Source organism: Neodiprion fabricii, chromosome 5 (genome assembly GCF_021155785.1).
Source record: "Neodiprion fabricii isolate iyNeoFabr1 chromosome 5, iyNeoFabr1.1, whole genome shotgun sequence".
Lineage (NCBI taxonomy): Eukaryota > Metazoa > Arthropoda > Insecta > Hymenoptera > Diprionidae > Neodiprion > Neodiprion fabricii.
The window spans coordinates 23661530-23675849 of record NC_060243.1 but is presented as its reverse complement, the minus strand read 5'-3'; the positions used below and the strand labels follow the sequence as shown (position 1 = coordinate 23675849).

Below are 14320 nucleotides of genomic sequence, written 5' to 3'. Positions count from 1 at the left end.
ATGTTCTACAACATACATGAGTTGCAACGAATTCGAAGGGGAACCCCAAACTATTGTTCCTTGCAATGGGGCTTTTTCGATGATAAGTTAAACCCAAATCCGCTTTTGGTTCTCGGAGGTCAAGAATCTTGAAGACATGTCAAACGATGTAATTCGAGTTGTATCGATCCATCCGAATCAATTCTGACGCAGCCGCGCAGTGCGAAAAGGATACAACTGAGTTCTGAATAAAAAACGATCCCCTTCACGTCGAACAAAGTCAACGAAAGTTCGTGAACTTGCGGCGATCGGTAAACGAGCTGCGGAGTGTTTCGTGACGGTTTGCAATCGTGGCGCGAGGGTGAAAGCCTCGGTGATCGAGTCCAGCGCCGCAAAGGGGTAGGTATACACACGGACGACGGCGTGGTAATTAGCGGGTGTATCTGCACGGAACGACGGCATTATACGGGACGCGAAGTCAAATTTGCATCGCATTAGACTCAGGGCGGTAAACGGGCATCGCGCATATCCCTCGAGTCGCTCAACGGGAGCACGTCCCGCGGGGGATCGTTAACGACCTCTTCGGCGCGCAATTTCGCCCGTGTGATCGGGAGAAGAAGATGGGAAGACGATGAAGAAGGTTTGCCACAAAGTTACCAGGGATTCTTAAGTATCCTACTTGGACCCGACTCTCCGGATCATTTCGGTCAGTTTTGCCATCGCGCGTGCACGCATGCACACCTCGCCGCAGGCTCAGCCAACTGCAGAGGCAGCATCGCGGGAACAGGTATTCATCCGTTTATGTACCTGCAGGGCTGAAATCACGGGATCATAGCAGGCACCGCGGTTTTGTCTGCAGACGAGCGGTTTACTCATTCTTAACTGCTTCGGCTTCTATACCGAATGCGGAATCTTACACTGAGAAAAATTTCATTTGTTACAGTAACTAGAAGAATTCAGTGAAACGGATATCGTTAAAAAAAATGTTTGAATATTGTTGGAATTACGAAAAACGAGGTACGCGTAACCATTTTGCGCCATCGTCGATCCTTTTTTGGTTATTGCAACGCAAAATCAGTTTCTGAGGCTTACTCTACTTTCTTGACTAACCAAGGCTTTAACGTCAATTTATTGTTGCACGAGCAATAAATTTTCGCAACAGTTACAAGAAAATATGGTAACAGTGATCGTAATGATAAAGAATAGTAACGGATACTAGAGTTTCCGGTAACAGCTAGAAAACTAATTTTCATTTTGTACCTAGAACTATATTTTTCAACTGTGGTAAAAATTGAAAATAAAAGGACCGAGCGGTAACCGGAACTAAAAATTTCTCTCAGTGTAACGTTCCATGAGGATTTTGGCCATCGCCATAGGTTTTAGAAAAAATTTATTCTCGTTTTTTGGGAATACTAAGGAACTTTGTATCGAATTGCAGTTTTCGTTTCATCGTCAGTCACGTCGTTTCGAAAATATCTCAACAGGACCATTGTCAGTTGAGATTTTGAGTTTTGCCGACGATTTCATGCGTTCTCAAATTTCACGAGGAATTATCAAATTTCGACAATCGAAGACAAAGATTTCGATCTCGTAGAACGCAGTGCAAATCTCACGTAAAAACGAGTCGTTATAGAAAAAAAAAAAAAGTAATATACGCTTGAAGAAAATTGATTTGGGAACTTGCTGGTTGAAAAAAAGAGAAAACAGAACAAGTTCTTATCAATTTCCAGACTTAATGATCATCTGAAGTTTTTTATTTACCCTCCGACATATACATTACAGGTGTGCTATGTACGCTTAAAGATTGTGGAGATGACTAATGACTAAAGAAACTTGACTTTATTTTGCATCAGAAGTTTCTCAAATACATCTCTACGTGAATATGTAAGCGACTATCTCAATTCAACCCTCGTATAAGCCTCACAGTGACACGTAAGTCTCACGAGTGCCCACGAAGTGCAATTCCTTATAAACGACACCGGTCGACACATGTCTTTCCAAACTATAAAGGTTTATGATCGTGTCCTGGACCAGGTTGTTTCACTCCAAAATCGAATGCGAATTCATCCGCCATACGAGTCTTGATTATCCAATTAGGGATTCTCGTGGGAGGTCCCGACACAAATTCCTCCGCGTATATCTTGGGGTTCTGCTCGAAACGAGCTGCTCGCAGACTGATATTCGGTTCGAGTTCCGGTGCAAGGCTGGCTGTAAATTGATCTCGTATTTATGTATCATAAATTGTACAAATGAGTAAGAAGCTTGAATGAGAAAAACACAAAAAAAAAAACAAAAAAAAAAACTAAAGAAACAATTATATCGGTTGCCTACTAAAAGAACTTGATCAGGCTCCGAGATCGATTTTCGGGAAGACGCAGAGCGATTCTTATTCCGTGCACTCGTGTGCGAATCGATCCACACATGATCGTACCTCTGATCCTCGATCGTTCGTTCTAGATCCCTCGACGCGTCGTAAGAACTTGGAGCTGTTCATCACTGGGTAGTTTTTGCCAAATACCCGATCCGCCCTGCATTTCCACAAAGCACATATAAGAGGCTAATTAGCAATTGAAGCATCAACAGCGACAAGCTAAGCTTGCCCAGACAAACGATCCGGGCGGGCTCCTCCACCGAATCCCCCTTTAGGTGAACTGGTCTGACGTCAATTCTAAAAACTTGGCGTTAATTGACCTGCACGAACCCGCTTTATTTCGGAGCTATATTATCGGATCTGAAATCGGGCGAGCTCTACAGGCTCGGTATAAGGATCGTCGAGATTAATTTTACCGGCAAATTAAGATGTTGAAAGTTGAAGCTTTCAATGCTCGCGCGATTTAAAATATAGCATTTTTTGAGCAATGATTTACTTCTAACAATACGAAAAAACAATTGACGTCGTACAGTCATTTGTTTCCTGGTACACTGAGAGAAATTTTTAATACCGGTTACCGCTCAGTCATTAACTATTTTCATTTTTTACCATGATCGAAAAATGTAGTTCTAGGTAGAAAATGAAAATTAGCTGTTACCAGAAAGTCTAGTATCCGTTACTATTCTTTCTCATTGCGATCACAGTTGCTATATTTTCTTGCAACTGTTGCGAAAATTTGATGCTCGTGCAACGATAAATTGACGTTAAAGGCTTGTTTAACTAAAAAAGTAGAGTAAACCTCACAAACTGATTTTGCGTCGCAATTACCAAAAAAGGATCGACAATAGCGCAAAATGGTTAGGCGTACCTCGTTTTTCGTAATTCCAACAATATTCAAACAGTTTTTTTTAACGATACCTGTTTTACCGAATTTTTCTTCTTTTCCATACCTTCCGATAACGATCGGATCTTCCTTCTCGTTAATTTTGCATCCCTCGGTACAACCGATGCTCTCTTTGTACCGTAACGCTCATCCCGATCGCGTCGGCAGTCACGTTGATTAACGACGCAATTTCCTATATCCCTAAATACAGGGGCGGCAAATTTTGCCGAACAGTCAAATACTCGGAGGTGGAGTACAAAGTACTCGTTCCGTATCCCTGCACACAAAGCACATCGTTTAACGCTTTCGGGACAAAGTCATGGGTATCGGTAGGACGAATCGACGGTACGCAACACGGCTCGGAAGATAAAATGTTTGCGAGCGGATTGTTTTCTTTTCCTAATTGAAATTTTAAGCGCGGTCATTGTACAGCTCTGACAGAGACTAAATAAGAGAGAAGAGGCGACTGGAAGTCGTGTAACGGTATTTATTAATAGACGCGTTAGCGCAGCCAGCTATTAGGCCGGGAGCTGTCTCCTTAAGCTGCTCGAGGAAAAGCACATCTATGAAGTTGCCTAAAAAAAGACAAATCACTCAAGAGAGGAACATGTTTGTTCAAACAACATTTGTGGTATTATCTCTGTTAGTTGCGATGTACGCTGGGCGTTATTTTAGAATCCTACGCGCGCAAAACTGGCGTGTGGAACACACGCACGGCCATTGCGAGCATGTGGGCACAGACACTTGAAATTCTGACCGAATGGAATACCCCTTGGCATGTCTAAACCTTGCAGGGCTGTTTACTTCACTCGGAGGGAACGTTATCTTTGGGCACGAGACGAACGAAATTACTTACATCTTTTTTCGAATATCTATTAGCCCCCAAACAATTTGTCGGAAGCTGTGAATTGGTTAGGCGTTGGGGAAAATCAGTTACACGCGGCTAAAACATGAGATTCTCGCGAGAACGAGTCAGAAAATAATTGCAGCTTGTGTCCAATTTAGGGGCAATAGAGAAAATTGATAGAAAATATTTTTTCATTTCATTTCGATAGAATAATAAAATTGTTTCTCTCTGTGTTGTATAATTATATAATTTCCATTGAAGTAAAAATTTTATCCTTGCGATTTTTTTTGATAGATTTGAATTTGCGACACATTATTCCAAGAGAAAATATTTTTAAGCAGAGCGATATCTAGCATTCAATTTAAGACTACGTAAAGTGTGAATTTTGAAGTTTCGCAGATCTGAAAAACCACGGGGATAATGTTAGATAAATTTAAAACTGGGATAAAGATCACAAATCCGAGGGGCAAACGATCTTCCTCTGAAGGATTGTGCCAGCCAGGTGTAAGAAACAATGGACACTGAGGATTAACATGTAAATCGACTATCCGTGAGGCACGCGATGTGAATGAATAACCCGGACGTGTTCTCTTGACCAACCTGAATTGATCCGATGGATCTTTCAAGAGTCCGTACAAGCAGGATGACGTATCGAATGGATATATTCACCGGACGTAGGTGTTCCGTGTGCGTTATGGTTGATCAGCTTGCAGCTGGTCGAGAAAATGGTAATTTGAAGCGGTTGGAAGTGTGATTCATAAATAGTATGTCCAACTGAAGAGGTAGGTGAAGTCGGGTTTGTGCGGATTTATCGTTTATCTGCGCGTGCGATGTGATGCAACTGCCCTTAATGAACAAAGATAATAATTATGTACGATGACATAAAGTACTTGGAGTGAACTGCTCGCAACCCTTTTTTATGCACATACAATGCAGTGCATGCTGCATTTTGAGTGCAATTAGGCCGTCGAGTAATTAAAACCGAGATTACATACCTGTATTGGTTTAGTATTAGGAGCGAAGGAGCATTCACTTATTTAAATCGCAGACTATGGTCACTTTAAAATTGCTCAGAAATCACTTAAAATCACGTTTGATCGTGTGAAATCTCGTGTAATTGCTTAAGATCGCACGAAATCACGCATAACGCGGTGTTATCGCATAATTGATTATGGATAGTCGAAAATATTATTCGGTCCGTTGAGAAATCACTTGAATTTAAAATCATGCAAAAAAGAAGAAGAAGAACGGGAAAAAGAGCCAGGGAGAGAAACGGAGTGAGAGAGGGATGGCTACAGGAGGACTGGAGGTGCGAGTGTCGATCAAGGCGAAGATAATCGTCGGGTCTCTTCGTTTGCATTGGCTCTTTGTGTGCGATAGTCGGTGATAGCTGCAATACACGTAGAATCGGTCGGTGTATACCTATATCAATACACCGTAAATAAAGCTTCGATCGGCATCGAATTGAATTACCTCCAATTAACAAAATTTTAATTGGGCATTGATACAATAACATTCGTTTATCGTCATTGCGATCTTTGTTCGCTGCGCTACCAAGTACAGTCAGCTTTCAATTAGCACGTTCAGAATTCAATCATTCATCAACCTCATTCTTTAGCCACAGTTTTAGAGCATTGCGAATTATCAGGTAAATTGACTAACTATACATAGGTATACAGGGTGTTTATTTTAACTCTTCTAAGAAAGACTTTTGTCGAAGGCTTCGAAGGATTTGGTACCGCGCCCTTCTTCGTAGTGTAACGAATCAGATGTAATCACATTCGACCCAACGTTTTATTCAGGTACAAAGTTCTTCTGTGATATCAACAAAACCATAAGTTTGAAACAACAAGATAAACAATGAGAATAATAAAAAAAACAATATTTTGCAGTTCGGAATATGTAAAATTTGTTACGTTTCGCAGGAGTCCATTACATACTGTGCATTTCGCATTCATTATCTTTTTTCAAATCTGTTTATAAAAACTGGAAATTGTTTGTTATTTTTTTATTGCCAAGTTTATTGATCTGTTGAATTGAAGCAAGAATTTTGTACCGTTATCTACGGCTGAATAAAACATTTCCTCGAAAGTTATCACATCTGATTCATTGCATTACGGACGAGCCCTAATCCTTCAAAGTTCTCCACAGTGGTGAGGATGAGCTTTCGACCATGGATGTCTTACCTCGAAATGCTTGTCCAGGCAGCCCCTACACACCATGGAAGTCTGTCCAAAGTTAATACAAACACCCTGTCCATGCATATTTGCTCATGAAATATATTATATTGCAGGTGAGTAATTTATTCGAGGAAGCTGCATGGCGATAAATTATTCTCGAGGCCTTATCATTACGTTGATATTATAATCTGTTCAATAATGTATGCGATTGATACGGACCCTATCCATGTAATTGTCCCTTAATTCGAATATGATCGACCCAATTATTCTTCAAGGTATATCGGCTGTGTAAAATGACACATGAATTTTTCATTTCCTTATAATTTCGGTATGCGCAACGCACGCGGCCTTCGTCAAATACGCAATAACGCACAGCTGGAGTCATGCAGTTTATTATGCTTTTCCTCAAAATAGGATTTATCTCACAACTTCTTTAGATACGTCAGTCATTTCTATGGGATTCATATACGAGCTGGATTTACGATTTTCTGAAAATTTAGTTGAAACGTAGCAACTTTTCCTTCATAAGTTCCCAAGACATAATCTGTCGAAGCAAGGAATTTCGGAAAGATCTTTTGTTAGATGACCGAACAGTTTTGTTGGTATTTCAATCAGCGATGTCTCACAGATTCTCTCAGAATTCCGGTGGAATCGCGTGAATACATTTCAAAATGACCGAATCTTCGATTAGTGTTTTGAAATCGTTTTTTAATGTCGTACCATATTCTGTAGAGATCTCGATGACTGCGCGTCATTTCTTATACCGATTGCTCGGATTATTTTGTGCGAGACTAGAAATGATTTCCTTACTAATTTCCAGAACCATTCACTTATAAATTTCGACGATTCTAAGCGACTGTTTCAACGCGATTTAAAATATTTTGTAATCAAGTGATTATCGATCGGTGATTTGACGAACCGAACAGCCTCTCGTTTTCTCGTCGTGGGAGGAAAATTTTTCACCGAGAGTGACGTTAACGACGACCACCATCGCGCGGATCGGTTGATTAGCGGTAAATATATCGAGGACAAGAATTTTCCCAGGATGACGACGATTCCACGAGGCGTTTTAACAGCTCTGTTCTTCGAGTTTGTCGCCACGAGGCGATTGCGCGCAACAATATAACGCAGTAAAGCGTCGATGTACGGGGGTGAGTGACGTGACACGCGATGCCATAAAATTTTACCTATAGGTACAGATAGACGTAACCCAGAGACGCGTGAAGCATTACTGCGGGGTACGTGCAGCGAGAGTTAAGACCATAAAAACGGCACTTCGATATCGTATCTTTAACAGTTGTACATGCCTCCCTGTACCCCCATGGAGAGAATCGTAAAACGTACAAGGGCTTTGCGTTAGAACGACGAAAAACCGGCGATGGTCTTTGAATGAATTCTATCATATTCATAACGTCTGCGCGTATGAGCACCGGTATAAACGATCATCCGATGCACCGGAATTACAAAGAATAAAACGGAAATGGAAAAAGTTTGAAGCCCCGGTGAATGATCATCGCAATATACCTGTTCGGAAGACGATTTTTACTACAGAGTTCTGAAGTTCGTTCACCAGTCTCTTACTTTGTTGCTCTTTGATTCGAATCTGGAATATTATGCTCTGCCACGCGTTTTTCACGATTTCACAATAAGGGAGAAAATCCAATTCCTCATTCATCGATTCGTTCGATACCACTTGCTGTTCTGGTTCAGTCTTTTTTTTTTTTTTTAAATTACTTGTACCAAATGGAAATCAATGGTTCCAACTGTCGCAACAAGGCCAAATACGACTTCTTCTTTTGCTTTTTAAAAAAAATCTGCTCGTAGATTTAATTTTTTAGAAAATTTTCGCTTGGAAGCACGGTATTTTATTGCAACTATTGAAATTAAAGAAATAATTGTTTGAAAATCGTCAAAAAAATTGAATCGAATAAAATATACTTATAAATGGGATGATCTTTGCCAATTCAGCCACATTTTTTTCATCATCTCGAATCTGTTCCATAATTGGTTACATAGTAGCACTACTTAAAACTATTATCCACAAATTGTTTCAAATTTTTTAATTTACTCGTTTCGGAAATGTTTTTGTTTTTTTTAAATCCATACGTCATGGAAGATTGAAGTCGGGCAAACAAAATTTTAATACATAAAACTTTTTAATTTACATAAACTATTCAATGCGGTATATGTTACATTTTTGATGGCATCGGAAAGGCTATTTTAACCAAATAAGGGTATTTGGCAGTGTCTTGAGAACGTATGAGAACATTGGCATCGTTGAACTCGAATTCTTGCCGCGTAGAAAAAATGTTTTGTTGAGAAAGGTGAATTAAATTACATCCAAGTTCCTCTTTTCCATGAACTGCTTAATGCGACGATCGGCAAGATTGCGATAAGAATGAATTTAACTTTTTGGACGCTTGAAAATAATGTTTGGTCGGTTGTATGCTAACCATGAAATTTCAATGCCAGGACCAATTTTGGTCATTACGACCAAATATCTCTTCACTTATATCCTTGAAGTAAGAGACATTTCGGATTTCGTTTTTTACGGTGCCAAATGTGACAGACACTCCGCTTTGCGATCGTGCCTAAGAACGTGTCACTATGTCATTTTATTCCGCTTCCATCAACGCCCCAGATTGAATTTGAACGAAGTGGGTGAATGTAACGAACCATGTCCCCTTTTCATTGTTAGGCAGTGTATTCGAACGGTAATTAGTGACTCGTGGTGGTTCGAGTCCGGCTGGTCGAGCGGTCACAGCGATCCTGATAGTGGTTTGCATTGCTCATCGGAATTCGATAGAACGCGGTCCTCATATGCGGATAGAATTTTGATGATCGAATTTTCTCTCCCTCTATTTTTTTCGCCATTTTTCCAGTCGTTCATTGGCATTGACCAATTTTCGGGTGATTGGTAAACTCTGAACTACTGCACAGATCGAACTTCGCATCGTTGAAGCACGGCAGGTTCTTGGCAATAAATCCTCGAAAGATAATTATAATTATCTGATATATCAGTGGTGGGTACAAGCTGTAAAGACTTACACAACTCAATAGGAACCCATCAAATTACTTTTCGAGCGAATAAAGAAAAAATGCCCGTGGATCTCAAGCGGTACAGGAATACTGGAGAATTATAATTTTTTTTTAGTCTCCCATCAATACCACATTTCGAGGTATGGAAAAAATTATTATTATGGAAAATATTTTTGATTTAGACTTGATAGACTATATTTTTCCTAACGTGTTCCGTAATGCTGTCAGTTTTGTCTTCGGTGGGAAATATTTTTATAATCAGTACATCGCTCTTTACTCCCAGTGTTTTTCATGAGAACTAACATCGCAAATCACCCGAAAAGTTGAAAACATCGCAATTTCTGTCTTTGGTTGTGAGTAATTGTAAAGAACTTAACTAAAAATGAAACAAGAAATTGGTAAAAACGTGTTCCGAAATATGGAATATTTGTAAACGTTCTTGTTTAGTGGATTCGTTCTTACATTCTGGATAACGGATTTGTACTTTGCTCCACTTTCATCATAAAAATCACATGACGAGGATAATTTTCGTGTACATACAAGCCTTTTAGCCTCGATTTACTTACACAGCTAGAAAAATTAACAAAAAAAGCGGGGGATATCCGAGGATCATATCAGGATTAAATTGTGTCGGAATATTATCCCTCTATACACACATACTAACGCACATATATGTATACGACCGTATAACTCCCGGAGCAGAGAGTGGGACACGACGTTAATTGAGAAGGAGATAGGAATATACATATATATATATAGAGAGAGAGAGAGGAAGCAAACGCTCGATCTCGCATCCGTCGAGTTGGGCGTTTGTTTTATACACGTTTGCTAAACGGTGTTATCGACGCGAGCAAGCCCTTGAAAATTGTTGCTAATTAGCAATTACCACCCGCGTAATTAGCTCGTAGGTAGATAGGTACGTATACGTTATAGGTAGGGAGACGCACGGATTAATGTAATAAACCGTACGTATGTCGCGGGTTTATTTACGTACAGGTGCGAGAGGGCAAAAGTTATCGCGAGTTATTTTTGAAAAGTTTATAACCCTGCGTATTTGATGTACGCACGCACCGTTGCGTTCGTACACTGAGAGAAATTTTTAGTTCCGATCACCGCTCAGTCCTTAACTATATTCATTTTGTACAACAATCGAAAAATATAGTTCTAGATAGAATATGAAAATTAGTTTTCTAGCTGTTACCGGAAAGTCTAGTGTCCGTTACTATTCTTTCTCATCACGATCACTGCTGCTATATTTTCTTTTAACTGTTGCGAAAATTTTACGCTTGTGCAACAATTAATTGACGTTGAAGCCTCGTTTAACTAAAAAAGTAGAGTAAACCTAACAAACTGATTTTCCGTTGCAATTTCCAAAAAAGGATCGACAATAGAGTAAAATGGTTACACGTACCGCGTTTTTCGTAATTCCAACAATGTTCAAACAGTTTTTTTAACGATACTTGTTTTAACGAATTTTTCTAGTTACTATGACAAATGAATTTATTCTCAGAATTTTTTCTCTTCCGCACTCTCACCCACCTACGTTTATCCAGTCGCTGGCAAAACTAGAAACGATTTTTCCCCTACTTTTTCATTAACCCTAACCCTAGTAGAAATTTTCGTCAGGCTCATATAAGGCCATGATCAGGGCCTGACCAGAAATGAAACGTGCCGTTCCGAAATTCCCTGATAAGGTTGAATTCAGGCACGATGGACAGTCCCAGATCAGATCAGGGCCTCATCAAGCGTTTATCAGGGCGGCGGATTGAGGCGTCAACTGATCAGACTCGGGCAACGATCGTTCAGATTTATTGATTTGTGAAATAATGTAACAAATTATATAGTTTTGTACAGATACAAGCGACGGTTATCAAAAGTGAGCAACTGATATCTGTAGGTAGATATTAGTGATGCACAATATCTATCGATGTTTACCGATATCGATAACTACAGGTCGAAATATCGAAAGTTTTCATTCGGGAAGTAAGAGAAACGTTGCAGCATTTACTGCAAGAAAATTTTTTTGTAAATTGTGTTCCTGTGAAAAAACATGATTCGTAATTTGAAATGCGACGAAATCTAACCGAATTTCACTTATTAGTTCTCTTTTTTGTTTTTGTTGCAACTTTCTGTTGTATTCTCACAGTAAGACGGTATAACTATTATTATGTTTTGAAACATTTCGACATTTAATTTCGTATAATTTATGATTTTATCAAATGAAATCACATTCACGTGACTAAAATCGCAGTAGTTGAATTTTTATATCATTCTCTTACGGTACCTTCGGCCTGCGATTGTGAACACATGTCGTATTCCTCGTAACGTGCTAAGCTTGACTGTAAGAGCTTTTCAACATTGTTTGCGTCCGATCGTTAAAATTAATTACGAGTTGCATTAAAGCGCCGTTGGCGCATCATGCGCTCCACGCTTCGTTGGCAGATTCGTCACACTTACGACGAGCGTTGTATAAGTCATATATAATGTATAACGCAGTTGGGTAAATACTAAATCATCGCCTACGAAGATAGCGATACGTTCTATTCGCTACAACGTCCGTAACTTGCAAGTCTAGATGTAATTAGACAGTGAAATTTATTCTGAAACGGAAGTGATGATTGAACAAATCGTTGAGTTCGCACTGAGAAAAATTTCATTCGTGATTTTTTTTTTTTTTTTTTATTATTTATTCTCCTATTGCCGCATTAGTGCTGCACTATGAAATGGCGTTCACGCGCGGCTTTAGTGAATAAATCTCGAGTCGTCGTTTTTCGAAGGGCTTGCAGCGAGATGCGGCACCAGGGAATAACGCTCGGTAATTCCGAACAATTTACAGAGCCATTATGCAGTTTGTTTAACAAAAGCATTCCCGCACGTCGAATCGCGAATCAGCATTACCAATGTCTGTATAACGTGAATGCGGATTCCATGTTATGGTTGGTAACTGTTTAGTTAGCTTCTGTTCCACAACCAGAGAAAACAACGTGTTTGGAAAAAATAAGAAATCTTTGTTTGATTGTTTTTTTTTTTCTGTTTTTACAGAAATGAGATATTCACGATACTTTTATTTATTTCAGACTGAGGACGTACAATTTTTGAAGATTAATTTTTTCTGAATCGATATAAAACTGGTTACTTCGTCACATTATCCAATCTTAAGAAATGTCTTGAAAAAGGACAATGATTTTACAATTTCGAGCAGTAGGGTTAAAAAAATAATACAAATGAAATGAAATTATTCATCATTTTTGCACGAAGCTAAATTGGTGCAAATTGAATTTGATGCTTCGGGATTATGTCAACAATTGAAGAAAAAAAAAAAACGAAATACTGCAAATGTCGAAAGCTTAGCAACATTTTATTGTACTCGTTCAATACAATACAATAAAAAATGGTTGAGGCACGTGTTAGATATAAAGTGAAAAATTTGTTTTCCACGAGGATTTTTTTTTTTTTTTTTAATAAACACCAATATCTCATTCGAAAAAACAAAAATAAAAAAAATTCAGATCAACATTTTCTCATGTGCATACTGCACGATGAACGTGCATTGCATACAATATAGGTCTACTTTGTACTCTACCAGGCTAGTCATTCATTAGCCTGCAGCTGCAGGAGTATATATAAGCTGATATACCAGGGTAACTTATCTTGAAACGGCATGGTAATTTGCGCTGGTTACTCTGCGCTGGTAGAAATCAGGCTAACAGTATGGAAACAACTGGACGATCAATTCGTTCGAAATTATACCGAAAGTAAATGAATGGATAGGTGGAAAAAAATTTTCAACAGGAACCGTAAATAAATTACAGATATCCACACTCAGTGAGCTTTTGGAAAATACGATTTGCTAAGGTTCTTCGGACATTGAGAGGGATGAAAAGATAAATAGCGGAATTTTTGATATGTTATTAATCGCAAGGAAATGCGTATAAAATAATTTTTTAAGAAAGATCTGACGTGTGGTTTTTGCGTAATTAATTTTTATTAAAAACTGGATACTCAACGTGTGGTAAATACTTGTGTAAAACGCACATTTTTGATACAATTTAACCAGAACTGCTAAAGATAAGAATACAAAAAACTGTAATTTATATTAATCAATTCTCGTAGATTACGCAAAAATTATAAAAATGTAACTTTCTTAATATTTTAATGTAAATGATAGAGAATTCAGGAAAGCATCAGTCGGCCATACTTAAAAACGAATGGCATATCTGACTCGTGAAAGTGTTAATGTAGCGTCGGATGAGAAAAATTTTTTTTTTCCTATTTTATAATTTTTTTCGCTCTGCAAATCGTCCGTTCTGTCGAAATTGAGTTGTTTTATCATTCATTTTGTAAGTTTGTAAACGAAATTCAACTAAATACTGGCAACTACAACATACAACTTTTGACTCAAAAGACATTTATTTATTACTGTACATAGACAAGTAATTAAATTAATCCAATTAAAAGTGATCTTAGGTAACATCTAAATTTAAGTTATTAATTTACAAGTTCACATTTTTTATTTTAGTCTAAAAAAAAATGTACATTTTATTATGTCTTACAGGGTACAACTGTCCGTATTACGTAAAAAAAAAAAAAAAAAATGGAAGATACAAGTAAAATTGCATACACGATGTCTCAATGAGGGGGATGATCCGTCGCTAATTAAGCCGTAATTATACCGGCGCGGAAAAGAGGCCTCCGGTTGTACTTCGCCCACCTGCAGTACGTGTTTGCAATCATATCTGCATTATAGCGTGGAAGCAATCTCTTCTAGGAATCACCACGATGCTCACGATCAGCTGCAGCGCGTACACGAGGTTTGTGATATCCAATTGCACGCTTACCGCTTACTTGTAACCATAACCTCGCTTGCGGAGCATTTCACCTGGGGAAAAAAATGGATAGTTGATATTTTTTGGGTCTTTATGAACAATTTAATACTGAATTGATAATTTTTGCAAAATCCGAACTTCTGAACATTTGACAAAAGCTGTTTTTTACTAACGGTTATTTTTGGAAGACTTAAG

At 38.6% G+C, this 14320-nt stretch overlaps 1 protein-coding gene across 1 annotated transcript in view; it reads left to right on the top strand.

The window, feature by feature from the left end:
* Positions 1–13971, top strand: part of LOC124183830 (DNA mismatch repair protein Mlh1) — a 31329-nt gene extending 17358 nt beyond the window's left edge. The window contains exon 11 of the mRNA XM_046572896.1: positions 13855–13971. The gene's annotated coding sequence lies outside the window, so the exon portion shown is untranslated. The remainder of the gene's footprint in view (positions 1–13854) is intronic.
* The last annotated feature ends 349 nt before the right edge of the window (positions 13972–14320 follow it).